Raw genomic sequence first — 15467 nt, 5'->3', positions numbered from 1 at the left:
TGTTGAATTATTCAAGGAATAGCATGTGCATCACATTTGCAATTTTAAGTTAAAAGTTTCATAGCAAATTTACAAATTTTATTTTATTTTATTTTATTGTTACAATCAATATATGTACACTCGTCATTACAGATCGCTCCAATGCGACGAGCGTACGATAACGGTCAGAGATGCAGATATACAATCAGAATACACAGAAATACAGATATACAATCAGAATATATAGCATATTATATTATATTAATCAGAAATAATAATCATAGAGACATCTATGGATTATTTTTTTTTTAGATTTTTGTGTACAATTTTTTTTATACATACATATAATAAATATGAAATTATAGAGATGTCTATATATATATATATATATATATATATATATATATATATATATATATATATATATATATATATATATATATATATATATATAAACACATATATATATATATATATATATATATATATATATATATATATATATATATATATATATATATATATATATATATATATATATATATATATAAAAACACATATATATATATATATATATATATATATATATATATATATATATATATATATAATAAATATGAAATTATAGAGATGTCTATATATATATATATATATATATATATATATATATATATATATATATATATATATATATACATATATATATATATATATATTTAATTATAATTTAGAATAATATATTACATACCGATATCTTAAGATCCATTCTTATTCCAATCCAAAGCAATTAATCTATATTCATAATATGAAGTAAATTAATATTACACGTACATACATAATATATGTATATATAGTACAACAATACTCGATTATTCCATGATTAATTTTTTAATTAATAATATTATTTAATCACATTGTTTTTAACAATGAATAAATATATAATCAAAACTTTATGCATATGTATATAATAATATTTCATTCAAGTTACTTAACATATATGTAATATGGAACATATCAACTTAAAATACCCCTAAATATAAACATAGAACTGATTATAATAACATTTAAATTTACATTTGCTAACGTATTATAGGTACATGGATTATTTCATGTACCTATAATACGATTATATCATGTGCTTTAAGCTAAAATATAAAATATATAATATACATAAATATAAACAATTATATATGAACAATACATATAAACAATTATCTTATATATAATTTCGAAAAAGACTTTGTATATATGTAAGTATATAAGTATTTTTGATTGGGAATATCGAAAACAAAACAAAGTTTCGATTCGATTTTTTTTTCGATTCAAATAAATTTAAGGAAAAAACAAATGAATATTTACTATTAGATTCGCCATGTTTATATTACAAATACTAAGCGAAGCCGGGTTAAACAACTATTATAGTATACAATAAACAATAAAAAATATTGAAAACAACGTCTTATTTACGAATTAAATATACTAGTTATAGCAATATTGAAATTAATTTATAATCGTATACTATCAGTTCCATAATATAGGTATATTTTATACCACTTGTATTTTTCTAAATCAAATGACACTACTTTATTGAGATATAAATTCCATTGTCATTGGAGTTCAGATATTGCAAAATATGTAATTTCTAAAATGTAAAAGAAGAACAGCTCACGAAGCATATTGCAAATTGCAGATTGCCATTAGAACGGTAAAATTGAACAAGATGAATTGACTTTAATTGGCTAGTAATTTGTTGTGAATAATTCCGTAGAATCTTAGCAAATCTTTGTCTTTCATTAATTTTATTGGTTCAAATATCAGTTACTTAATACAAATTATTATGAAATAACGCAAAGATTGGGAATCCAGTCAATCGGAATTGGTCACATTTTCCATGGCACTAAGCGCTTCTTCGACGAGCACTTTTGCTTCGTCGTTTTTTGACATCGTTATTTTAAGAAGACAGAATTGAACCAAAAATCTTACCGTTTTCAAGTAATCGTCCTTATAGTTACATTTTACTACTGGCAACAGTATATTTAGAATATTTTCTCCAGTTGAGAAATCATCCATATCTATACAAGTTATTGCATAAAATGTTAAAATGTGAATTGTTTCCCAATTGTCGCCACCGTAACTTTTTTCAAATATTGTTTTCACTCTTTTGTGACACGCTATTGCGTCTTGATATTTTTACTTTATCTATGTACGTAGTAACAATAGATGAAGTTTTGTGATCATGCGAAAATTCGAACTCGAGATTTTGACTGATTCGAACTCAGAATCGATCACTGATCACGTTTTCATGATCTAGAAAAAATGTGTGTGTGTGTGTGTGTCTGTGTGTGTGCCTGTGTGTGTGTCTGTGTGGGTGTGTATTTTGGGGATATTTTTATCACCGTTAGTCCTATCGAACTGAAACTTAGTATCGGTTACTGAAATTCTTATCGACATGATGTAAATTTTTTTCAAATTTTTAAGTTGACCGGAAATGGTACCTCGCCTTATAGGTTTTTGAATTCAATTATCTCCCAAACCACTAACTGAATCGGACTGAATTTTTTTTAAATATGATACAAATAATAATTTTTATAACCTTATATTTTTTAAATGTTTCTATCTAAACCGGAAGTAGTACTTTTACTCTAGAGAATCGAAGTTTTTAATGTTTTTTTCAGAAATTTATTGAACTGAAATTTCATATCTAGAAGTTTAAGTTTAATACCAAGTTAATTATAAAATTTAGTTAGCATCCGTCAACCGGAAGTAGCAGTTTACTCTTGTTCGATTTTTCTTCCACTATTTTTTTCGACCCCTTAAACATGTGTGTTCGTCACAAAAAAATTCAAGTATAATTCTTGTATCAATTTGATGAAAATAATTTTTTTTTTTATATTTTATAAACCGGAAGTGGGATTTTTTTCTCTTAGAAAGGTCGAAAATGTTGTGCCCACTACTCTGTCCACACCCCTAAACGTATTAAGCTGAAAATTTATATTTCTATCCTTTATGTACAAACTTAGAGCTGGTAGGGTTTTGGTCAGAATTCGTAAACCGGAAGTAGTATTTTTTTTTAAAACAATATTTCATTATTTTATTTTGACCTTTTAAATTGTTTTAAGCTTCTTGATATTTATTGTGTATAATAAAAATAGTAATTTTAAGTAAAAATAAAAAAAATCACTTAATTAATTGAACCGGAAGTGGGATTTTTTCCTCGTAGAAAGGTCAAAAATGTTGTGCTCACTACTCTGTCCACACCCCTGAACGTATTAAGCTGAAAATTTATATTTCTATCCTTTATGTACTAACTTAGAGCTGGTAGGGTTTTGGTCAGAATTCGTAAACCGGTAGTAGTATTTTTTTTTAAAACAATAATTCATTATTTTTCAATTATTTTATTTTGACCTTTTAAATTGTTTTAAGCTTCTTGATATTTATTGTGTATAATAAAAATAGTAATTTTAAGCAAAAATAAAAAAAAAATCACTTAATTTAATAAACCGGAAGTGGGATTTTTTCCTCTTAGAAAGGTCAAAAATGTTGTGCCCACTACTCTGTCCACACCCCTGAACATATTAAGCTGAAAATTTATATTTCTATCCTTTATGTACTAACTTAGAGCTGGTAGGGTTTTGGTCAGAATTCGTAAACCGGTAGTAGTATTTTTTTTTAAAACAATATTTCAATATTTTATTTTGACCTTTAAAATTATTTTTATTTTCTTGATATTTAATGAGTATGATACTGATAGTGATTTTTAGTAATAAAAAAAATTTGAATACAATCAGACAACCGGAAGTAGAACTTTTGTTTTGTGCAAGTTTCCATACATTTGCGCTCAATTTGTATCGCTATCATAGTCATCAGTTCAATATCGAATTTTGTTTTGTAACCTTCTTATATTCCTCAAATACATAGATAAAGTCATGGGTTGGTCACACCCGAATTTTTTTAATTTGTTGTAAATATTTGCTACATAATTTAAAACATAGCCTGTTTCAATATGTTCATGGCCGAATATACGTTCGTAAATTACTATTACGTCTTTTATTCACACATTCGCACTTTCATGTAGTTCTAATCTTAGAAATACAAGACCTACATTTCGTTGTTCTTGAGCGGCTTTCATATTTTCGTTTACGTCAAAATTTTTTACCGCTGTTTTTGATTTTTCTATGAACTCCAATGCTTCTTTCCTATTGCCTAATTTTAAGTAAATATTTGACATATATCTTAAAGCTGACACTGTTTTAATATGATTAGGACCATATTTAGTTTCAACAATTTTCAACACCTTTTCATACAACTCTTTTGCTTCATAATACTCGTCCAAGTTTTCTAATGCTTCGCCAAGATTTTGTAAAACTTAAACACCATCCTCGAAGTCGGAATCAATGTGATTTTATTAAATTTCTAATGTCCACCTTTCGTTCATTTTTCTTGCCACGTGGCCCGCCCATTTCTATTTCAATCTCTTCACTCTATCCACCATGTCCACTACCTTTGTCATACTTCTCACCCACGTGTACCGCTTCCTGTCTTTCCTCGTTATGCCGAACATACAGCGTTGATGTTGAACATACTTCTTTGAGTGCATTGGATTTTGTGTAGCATCTTGGTGTTCAATGTCTGAGTTTCACATCTATTTTAGGTGGGCTGAAAAGTTCGTAGGCTGACACATAGATAGCGCTACTAGTATTAAATCCATATGATTTTTAGTTAGCCCTAACCTTAAAAAGACACGTGTATAGATTTGACAGCTGTCGTACTATTAGTTTGTGAGTTATAGCATTTTGAGTGAAGCAACTTTTATTAGTTTGAAAAAATGGATAAAAAGGAATTTCGTGTGTTAAAAAAGCATTGTTTGTCGGCGAAGAAAAATACTATTGAAGCCAAGGTTTGGCTTGATAAACATTATTCGGACCTTGGACCAGGAAAATCAACCGTTGAAAAGTGGTTTGTTAAGTTTAAACGAGGCGAAATGAGAACCGAGGACGATGCACGCAGTGGACGCCCCAAAGAGGCTGTTACCGACGAAAACATCAAAAAAGTCCACAAAATAATTTTGGATAACCGTTAAGTGAAATTGATTGAGATAGCTGAGACCTTAAAGATATCAAAGGAACGTGTTGGACATATCGTGAATGAATATTTGGGTATGCGAAAGCTCTGTTCAAAGTGGGTGCCGCGCGATCTCACAATCGACCAAAAACAACAACGAATTGATGATTCTGAGCAGTGTTTGGAGCTGTTCAATTGTAATAAACCCGAATTTTTGCGTCGATATGTGACAATGGATGAAACATGGTTCCATCATTTCACACCGGAGTCCAATCGACAGTCAGCCGAGTGGACTGCACGTGATAAAGTGACTCCAAAGCGTGGAAAGACGCAAAAGTCGGCTGACAAGGTTATTGCATCAGTATTTTGGGATGCGCATGGTATAATATTCATCGACTATCTTAAATACACAGAAATACAGATATACAATCAGAATATATAGCATATTATATTATATTAATCAGAAATAATAATCATAGAGACATCTATGGATTATTTTTTTTTTAGATTTTTGTGTACAATTTTTTTTATACATACATATAATAAATATGAAATTATAGAGATGTCTATATATATATATATATATATATATATATATATATATATATATATATATATATATATATATATATATACATTTATATATATATATATATATATATATATATATATATATACATTTATATATATATATATATATATATATATATATATATATATATATATATATATATATATATATATATATATATATATATATATATAAATATATATATATATATAATATATATATATATATATATATATATATATATATATATATATATATATATATATATATATATATATATATATATATAAATTTTATTATGCCATAAGTAGGTAAAATCCAGTACTCCAAAACATTTATACCATTTTGCTTAGTGTCCAAAAAACCCTAAGAGTATAAAGGCCAAATAATGCTTTTATAATATGTACTTTAAAAATGTACATATTATTTGTGGGGACCCCGGGCCCCCTTCGAAAACCAGGCCCGGGTTATTTGCATACCCTTTCCCCCTCTTAATAAAGTTAAAAAAAATTGTTCATTTTATAGAAAATATTTTTTTTACACTTTCGGATTTGATTTGTTATTATACATATTATGATCCGTAGAAGCTTGGAAGGCATTCTTGTAAGATTTATATTTAAATATGTATTTTCTAATATTTTATTAAAGATGGGTTTTAAATACAGTGTGAACTTCAATTTACATAGGTCTGATAAATAAATTAAAAAAACACTTTATGATATTCAACTGACTGTCGATTTTTTTTTGTTTTATGTTACAAATTTCATGTGTTTTTCATTAATAATAATGTATCGAATAGGAAATGCGATAATACTATTTTCTCATTGAATGTGTAGGAACAATAAAAAAGAAACAGGTCGATGTCGTAAATTGAATATCACAGGACATTTTTCTGCAAAAGAACGTGTGTGAGTGTGCATTACGATTCCATTTCTATGTATAATACTCATTGGATTATAATAATTAAGTTTTCAAAACTGTTTTGAAGTATGCGTTAAATTTATTGACTGGTAGAGACCTATGTATATTTTTAGCATTTTTTTATTCATATTTTGTAACACAGTTGATACAATAAATACATGCAATTAAAAATTCTCATAATAAATAAAAAATATATTGTGAATTTACAGCAACCATCGTGAAATGCAAATAATTGATTTGAATTTTAATCAATAGCCGAAGTCCTCATATTTAATGCATGTGTTTAATTGGTAAGAATTTTAATGGTTTTTGGTAAGTTATTATAATAAATGGCTAATAAATTCATTCGATTGCTCATAAAGACGCATGTTTATGGGGTATACATACATATATATTTTCATACATACATATGTAAGATTTCTAATACACTTTTCAGATTCTCATTGGAGTTTAAAATATTCAAAAACTTGCAAGATTCAAATGCCGATAAAATATTAACTTGAAAAAAGGATATCCAGTTTAATTAAATAAAAATTTGATCCGTATATATACATACATAAATACATATGTATGTACGTATACGCACATATGTAAGTAAGTATTCGGTAAATTGCTCGAATAAATTGCACAATTCAAACAATTCGCTTGCGAGAAATTTTTAATCATGTCAAGGGAATGTATGTATAAAATTTTATGTGCATATGTACATACAGGAATGTATGTACACAATTTTTCATATTGAATATAATTCTCAGAATGGAACTCAGATACGTTCCTAGAAGTCTTCGACTTCATAACGGCCCACTGGAATTTTGGGATTATGGAACATTAGTCTGGGAATATACATAAAAAACCTTGACCAAGGTTGATAAAAATACACATAAAAAACCTTGACCACAAGGTTATGTTCATGTCAATATTGTGCTATATTAACATTATAAATCTATCTTCAAATCGATCGTAAAACTTTACGCGCGTTAGCACACGTATCCAAAGCGGATTGAAAAACTTGAGTTGTAATATCAAATATCGACAAACTTTGCGTAATGGTATGATAGAACAAACACGGGAATTGGGGGATGAGGGATGTTTGAGGTCGATTTTGCAAATGCTTGTTTCGATTTGTTTCGAAAATGATGAGGTAAAGCGTTTAGTTTAACTGCTCCGTCGCACGGAAACGTTGATGGAGCAATATTCGTCGTGTAGCATTTTCCGTGAAATTGTCGCAATTTTCCGCCAAATTTGTGGTTATGTAATGGCATACGAGGAAATAATGAGTCGAGCGACATTTTGTCCTACTTTCAGAATTTTATTTTAGCATTTAATGCACTGTTTATGTAAACTTTTTATATGATTCGGCTAGATCTATTGTCGCGGTAGCTAAAGTGATGGGCTAGTTCTGATTTAATAATTTGAAATGTCTGTGTTCTAACTTGTATTGCTTTCGTTAATTGGTTGAGTAGGATTTGAATCACGTTTTTAGTCTTCTTCTGAGATGGATGCTGATGTTGCTAGAGGTTTCTTATTAGACTTATACATCATGGTATACTTGTTTTGAAATTATGAAAAAATAGAAATGACCGCATCATACATACATGTATCACGTTCTTAGACTGAAAAGATTATAAATGCAATGATTTATTTATTTATAGTTTTGGACCATTGTGGCATTACAGGAAGAACCTAATGCGCCACAATGGCTTACATTTGATAAAGAAAAACAAAAGATGAAATAAGTAAAATAAAAAGAAAAAAGCAAAAGCAGAAAAACATGATAAGTAACAATAGAAAAATAATACATAAGAAAAAGAAATGAATAAAGGTGTAAAAATCAAAAATAAAATCCACCAATCCCATTCTTAGTTTCATATTGAACAAAAGAAAAATAGTACATAAAAATGTACATAAAGAGAAAGAAAAAGTAAAAGTAAAATAAAATATAAATAAAAAATAAAATCACAGTGAGGCCCAAATGGAAGAGAGTAGATTAAAAAACATGAATTATGAAACATGTAATGGTTATCTGTTTTTGGGTTGTAAGTTCCTATTGTTTTATTAAGTTAGGAAGGTGGTCTGAAACTGTTTCATAACCCAATTTAAATATATTGAAGAGTTATCGATTTTGCGCTCTAAGAATGCGAATAGTAGTTGGATAACAGTTAACTTTTGCCATTACTTTTGTGTTTTTTCCAACCGAAATAACACGTTGAAGCTTTTAAAGGCTTCTTTTAGCGATTTAATAGATAAAATTACGGACACAACATCGAAATTAAAATAAAAGCTGCAAATAATTTTCAATTTCTAAATCTGGAAATTGATAAAAGGTTCGAAGAATTGAATTTTTTTAAAACTCTTTCGTTCGTAATTTCCCCTTTTCAGATGATGACAAATGAAAATTTCACAGGAAAACAAACGAGATTAACATAATTTTCAGTATTCAATTTAATAAACTGGGCTAACGTTAAATATGCGTTATTGGAAATGAGTCATGACCAAGTACTTGAAGACCATTTTAATAATATCACGTTATACGTCATACACGTTATACCATTTTAATAATATCAAGTTCAATTCAAAGAATTGGTAACAATTGCTTTATTAATATTGTCGATGTTTCCTACAACTGTATACTGTTAACGATAATTCAGTGTATTGCACTTCACAAAAATAAATATCGAAACCAGCTGACAGATGTAAATTTATAAGCAGCCACGTGGCTCGTATTAAATGAATGGAGTATTGAGGAATTTCCATTTGAATTATTTTGAAATAAATAGATATGTACTAAGATTTTCAAATGTGTTTTATTAAATGAACTTACCTATAAATTGATCAATTTTTTAGTAAAGAAAATTTGGCTTTAATTTAATTAATCACAATAAAAGCGAAATTTGGTGCGGCCAACAGACGTTTCCATAGTGTCATTTATGAGGCCACAGTAAAATTTCACGTGAGAACCACTGTTCTAGATATATTGCAAGAAATAAAATTTTAATTAGTGAAAATTAAATCTAATAAATTATCATTACAATTAGTTGCAGAGTTGAATTGATTCATATTTAATAATTTGGACATAAAAATTAAGTAATTGGGAACATAACTCAAACTCTTAGAATTAAAGTCACCCAAGATCATAACCCTCCTGCGAGCCAAAACATTTAAGTTATTTTGCAAGTTTGAAAAAAAAATAAATTTATTATATGAGATTCATTTGGAGGAAAATACAAAGCGCATATTAAAATAGAAAAACTATTTACACTTTTAATTGTAATTGTTAATTGAATAATATGTTACTTAAATGACCAATTTACTTATAAAAATGTATCCCATGTTGTTTATTGTGTGTTTTTGAATGCATTGTGCAATTTTTAACAGAAGTTTTTAAAAAACAGAGAAGTTTTCATCGGACATACGTCGAGCACCAAGCATCAAATACAACTAACGCTAAAATTATTTGAAAAGGTCTGTGGACATTCCTCACTCACAACAATATGATGACTAAAGCCACTTCTATTATTATAACATTTCTCTGAAGTATGACTACCCTTAGGCGAGAGTGATTCTACTGTGATGCTCTGATCACTCCATCCCAACTTCCTCCATATACATATATATTCTCTGACCCGAGTTCATTATATACATACATATATACCAGGAAGGCCTAACAGGTAAACCCCAATGCGCCTTCCTGGCCAATTATAAATAATGCAGCATTTTTTATTACCCAAGTCGCTGAATTACGAGACACTGAAAACTCTAAATTAACGAGACACCTATGAATTCTAACTTACATTACATTAATCATACTCAAATAGTGGTGACATAGTAGGTAGGAAGGTTTTTACCCAATATAATTGAGGAACCATTTCAACAATGAAATCAGAAAAATTGGCAAACTCTGATAGGTAACGATCGACCTGGAGTAACAAATATCTAAGTCTGACCAGCAGCATCACATATATACACAGAATTAATTGTTTTCAATCGAGGTCAACCCATGGGATCGAACCCGGCGCCTCTCGGTGATAGGAAAAAGCCCAAGCACCGAGACATGCTGCTGGCTCGAATATATGAATAGATTTTTTAACGGAGACAGCTTTTAAGTGGTCATCAGCAATATCCAAGCAGCAGATGATAGAGACAACGATAATAGAGATAATGGTGGTGGGAACACTGGAGTGCTGGAATTGGTGAAGGTGTAGGTATAACTATAGAGGTACATACATATGTACATATGTATGTACATAGTATTGGCAGTATCTTCTTAACTTCACAATGAAATTCAAAATTACCACCACGGGAGTGAAACAAAGGACTCTATCGTGTATTAGAAATAGCATTTGAACATAAACAATAAATAATTTTAACAATTTTTTTGTTTTATTTGACATTAGAAGTTAAAAAAGTCGCTTGTTTTTGATTTTTAAATGCTTTTTATTATTACTGAATTATGTTCACAATACATCTTATATATATTTTAATAGATACTGATCTACTGATCATTTTCTATTTTACAATTTTAATTTAATTTTGTTAGTAATCATAGTATTATATTATTCTAATGTTAATGTACGGCATAATAGGAAAAAGAGCTCAAAAACCTATTTACAATTCTTATAAATGCTCATTTCTTAGCCCGTTTTAAAGGTCACGGAATTTGACCCTTAAAGCCCTCAACATGAGGCCACCACCCCCCCCGACGAATACAGTCCAAGAGACCCTTTCGTCGGAGAACGAGACGGTTGTTCATGAATATCGCATAAGAACAACCGCACATCACTGTTCTAATAAAAAAACCACACTGTACATAACCAAGTACAAAATTAACAACAACGCATGAACACATAAAGCGCGCATGTGGTAGGAAACAAAACCTGAGATGTGCCGTGCGAATGCACGCACACCTCAAGTAAACATACATGTACGCATGATTATGCGTGCATAAGCACGCAAGCACACACACACACACACACACATACACACACACACATACACACACACACATATATATACACACACACACACACAAACACACACACACATACACACACGCATAAACCACAAATACATACACTCACCTAAAAAGCAAACGCACACTCACACACACACACATTCACAGAATACAATATAAAAAAAAAATAATAATAATAAATCAACACATAAATGCTTTTGCAATTAAGTGGAGTAGTAGCATCCAGGGGAACACAGCTTCCCAAAGCATTCCGCGAACTTTTCGAAAGCTCTAAACGATGCTTTACTCATTATTAGATCCCCATGATGTAGGGGGCCAATGAGAGAACCCCTGACGCTGTCCAGCAGAACCCTCCTCTCAGCCTCCAGCCCAGGACAGGACCACAGAATATGATCTGCATCCTGCTCCGGAAAAGAACACGGACAAAAGGATTCAGATACCAAGCCCATAGATGCGAGCTTGCCGTTAAAGTGGCCATGACCAGTAAAAAATTGACTGGTCCAAAAACTAGGCGACAGCCAACCACGCTCAAGGCGCGAAGTGACCCTCGGAAAAAACAAATAGGTTTGTCTACCTTTAGAGGAACAACCCCATCTAAGTTGCCAAGCCGAAATAGCACAATTTAAAATAACAGACTTCAAACTTTGCCAGAATCGAGGATCATCGCACTGTGACTGATTAGGAGCACGGAAAAGGACGCCTGAGACGGAAGCATCTAACACACCACGAAGTTTTTCTCGAGCAGCTCTTATTTGGACGACCAAGTCAAGTGGCAATGTACCGGCAAGAATCTGTAGTGAGTCAGTAGACGCAGTGCGATAAGCCTGGGTAAGAGCGATCAGAGGAAAACGCTGACCACTATTTAATGTATGTACGACGGACCGTCTTTAATTCGACACGATGACCCCAAATGCTAAATGCATACGTCAAAGAGTTCACAAACACAGCATCGTATACCAAGCGTTTTTCTTGGAAACCCAAACCCCAAGAGCGACCGCAAAGGCGACCAATACGACCAAAGGAAACCTTAGCTTTATTTTATGCTTTCCCAATATGACCATTGAATGTAAGCCCGACATCGAAAACAACACCTAAATAAATGCTCATAATACATCTAATACATAATATTAATTAAAGAATCTCTAAAGACGACGATCTAAAGCAAATTGTGTTTAGGTAATATGTATTTATACCTGAAGGGTATAGACATTTTGTCGCAATCACCGAGACTCTTCACAAGTGTGTTAGTATCGTTATTTATTAGTGATTCTGTCATAGAATCTACTGGTTAGTTTGTTAGTAATGTCTGTAACAAACGGAATATTATATATGGCATGCTGTTTTTTCAAGTTAGTATATATGGGTGTATTATAAATTATTTTTAGGTATTTATTTTGTATTATTTGGAGCTTTGAAAGGTTAGTATTCGAGGCGTATAAAAAAAATCGCTCCTTCAATTAGGTTTTTACACCCTAATTCTAATTATTGGCAAGACATCTGCATGATTGATATCTTAAAAGAAAGGGCAATAACCAGGCACGTTTCTAAAAAGGTTTTACCTCTTAAAAAAATTCAGTTATTTTTTTAAATACAAAAAAAAATAACAGATTTTTCCTATTTGTCAAATTTTTGAAAATTTGTTGTGCTTCTTATATATTTTTTGTTGACAAAGATGGCTGTATTCATTTTTATTTGATTGAATAAACATCAGAAAAATAAAAAAATAATTGACTAACATACCACGACTAACTTGGGCAGTTTTAACAATTAGCTGTGAGATTTTGGTGTTTTTACTAAAAATCTTTAGAAATGAAATTACAAAAAAAACTGCAAGACTAAAGACTGAGGTATCCGTTGCTCAAAATGTTCTAAATGATATGAGAAATCAATCCTTTAAAGCTTTGCACTAAGCTACCAAACACCCATTATTTCTAAGCTGAATGTTGCGAATCTTTTTTTTCCAGATCTGTTTCAAACGTTTTCTTTATATTACATATATGTATGTATATGTATATACATGCACACCTTTGAACCTTGAACTGAATATCTCAAATTCTTGAAATGAATATCTAACTTTTGTGCACACAGGCCACTAGTATCTTATAATATAAAATAATGATCGTTTGTGTATGTGTTTATTTTATTATATGTATTTTAAGATTTTACACGCATGCCGCTGCTTCTATGAATTCGTTCCCGAAAATTTTTGATGCTTCGACCAGTGCTTATTTTCAGCTAAAAAAATGTGTAAAAATAGCATTGATCGAAATTGTATTTCGTTGCGCATCATTTCATTTCATTTCATAGCATCAAGTTTTTGGACACGACGTTGTACGCACCGAAGCAGGGTTTTTATTCACGATTCCACGATTGCAGTTTTTCTACGAGGTAAGACAATTTAAATATATTCTTGATAGTAGCTTATTTAAATTATTTAATTATTTGTGCGTATTCAGAATTTAACATTTAAAATCTGTAATAAGTAATACAAATTTTATTATTTGTAATAATAATATATCATAATGGGGTCTACATACATCACGGCATCGAAAGGTCGAAAGATCGAAAAAGCAAAGATCAAAAACCGAAAGATCTTAAGTCGAACGATAAAAAATAATGTATGCATGCTAAACGGTACAGCTAGTATATTACATATATAATAGCTGAATTACCCGGCTTCGCTCGGTATTTGTAATATAAACCAATTGAACATGACTAATCTAATAGTAAAAATTTTATTAAAAAAAAAAAAATATATATATAAAAAATAAAAAAATAAAAATGTATATATATACATATAAAATGAAATATATAAAAATATAAGTCTAGAATCATGCGACTGCGCCCCATGCGACTGCGCCCCATGAGGTTGCGCCCCACGCGGCGACTTCGAATCCTTTGAATCGAAAAAATCAAATCGGCGCCCCATGCGGCTGCGCCCCCTGCTGCGCTCTCGACGGGGCCCCATGGGGCTGTGCTCCCTGCGCCCCCTACGGGGACTTTTAATCCTTTGAATCGAAAAAAATCGAATCAAACTTTCCCGTCCGTAAAATGGTAATTACGAATATTATTATTAAGAGGTTTTTCCCGTCTTTTTTTCCACAGTAAGCTTCCCGGACATGCATACAACAAATTCTGAAAATTCCATCGTAATCGGTTGAGTAGTTTAGGAGCGTATACGAGACAGACAGACAAATGAATCTAGCATGGTTGTTGGAGCAGTTTTTCTAGATTTTAAACGAGCGTTCGAGACAGTAGATAGGAATATTTTATTACATAAATTATATAAGTTAGGAATAAATGGTATAGTATTAAAGTGGCTTCAATCATACTTAAATAATAGACGGCAAATAGTAAAAATTGATAAGGTGTTATCCTCTGAATTTGTAACACCTCATGGAGTGCCGCAAGGGTCCAAATTGGGACCCTTATTATTTATATTATATATAAACGATATTGTTAAGGTAATTAAGATGTGTAAAATACATTTGTTTGCAGATGATACATTGATATATATAATTGGCAAGAATGTTGATGTAATGTCTGAGATTTTAAATATAGAATTAAATTATGTGAATGACTGGTTGTGTGAAAATAAATTAAAGTTGAATGTGAATAAAACAAAAATGATGTGGTTGAACGGTAAAAATAAAAATATATTGAATGAAATTAGAATTGATGATAAGTTAATTGAAAAAGTTGAAAATATAAAATACTTAGGAGTATACATAGACTCAGGACTAAATTTTAAAATGCACGCTGACTATATAATAAAAAAAATGGCTAGAAAAGTTGGTATATTATGTAGATTAAGAAATATTTTAAGTAAAAAAAGTAAAATTTTAGTGTTTAATTCAATTGTCTTGCACATGTGGTTTATTGTGCCACTGTGCTTAATTTGTTTAGTGGCCAAGATTTAGAAAAAATGCAAAAAATACAGAATAAAGCTATGAGAGGTATTTT

The sequence above is a fragment of the Arctopsyche grandis genome, chromosome 7 (genome assembly GCF_051622035.1).
Source record: "Arctopsyche grandis isolate Sample6627 chromosome 7, ASM5162203v2, whole genome shotgun sequence".
In the NCBI taxonomy this organism is placed as follows: Eukaryota; Metazoa; Arthropoda; class Insecta; order Trichoptera; family Hydropsychidae; genus Arctopsyche; species Arctopsyche grandis.
This window is presented reverse-complemented; position numbering follows the sequence as displayed.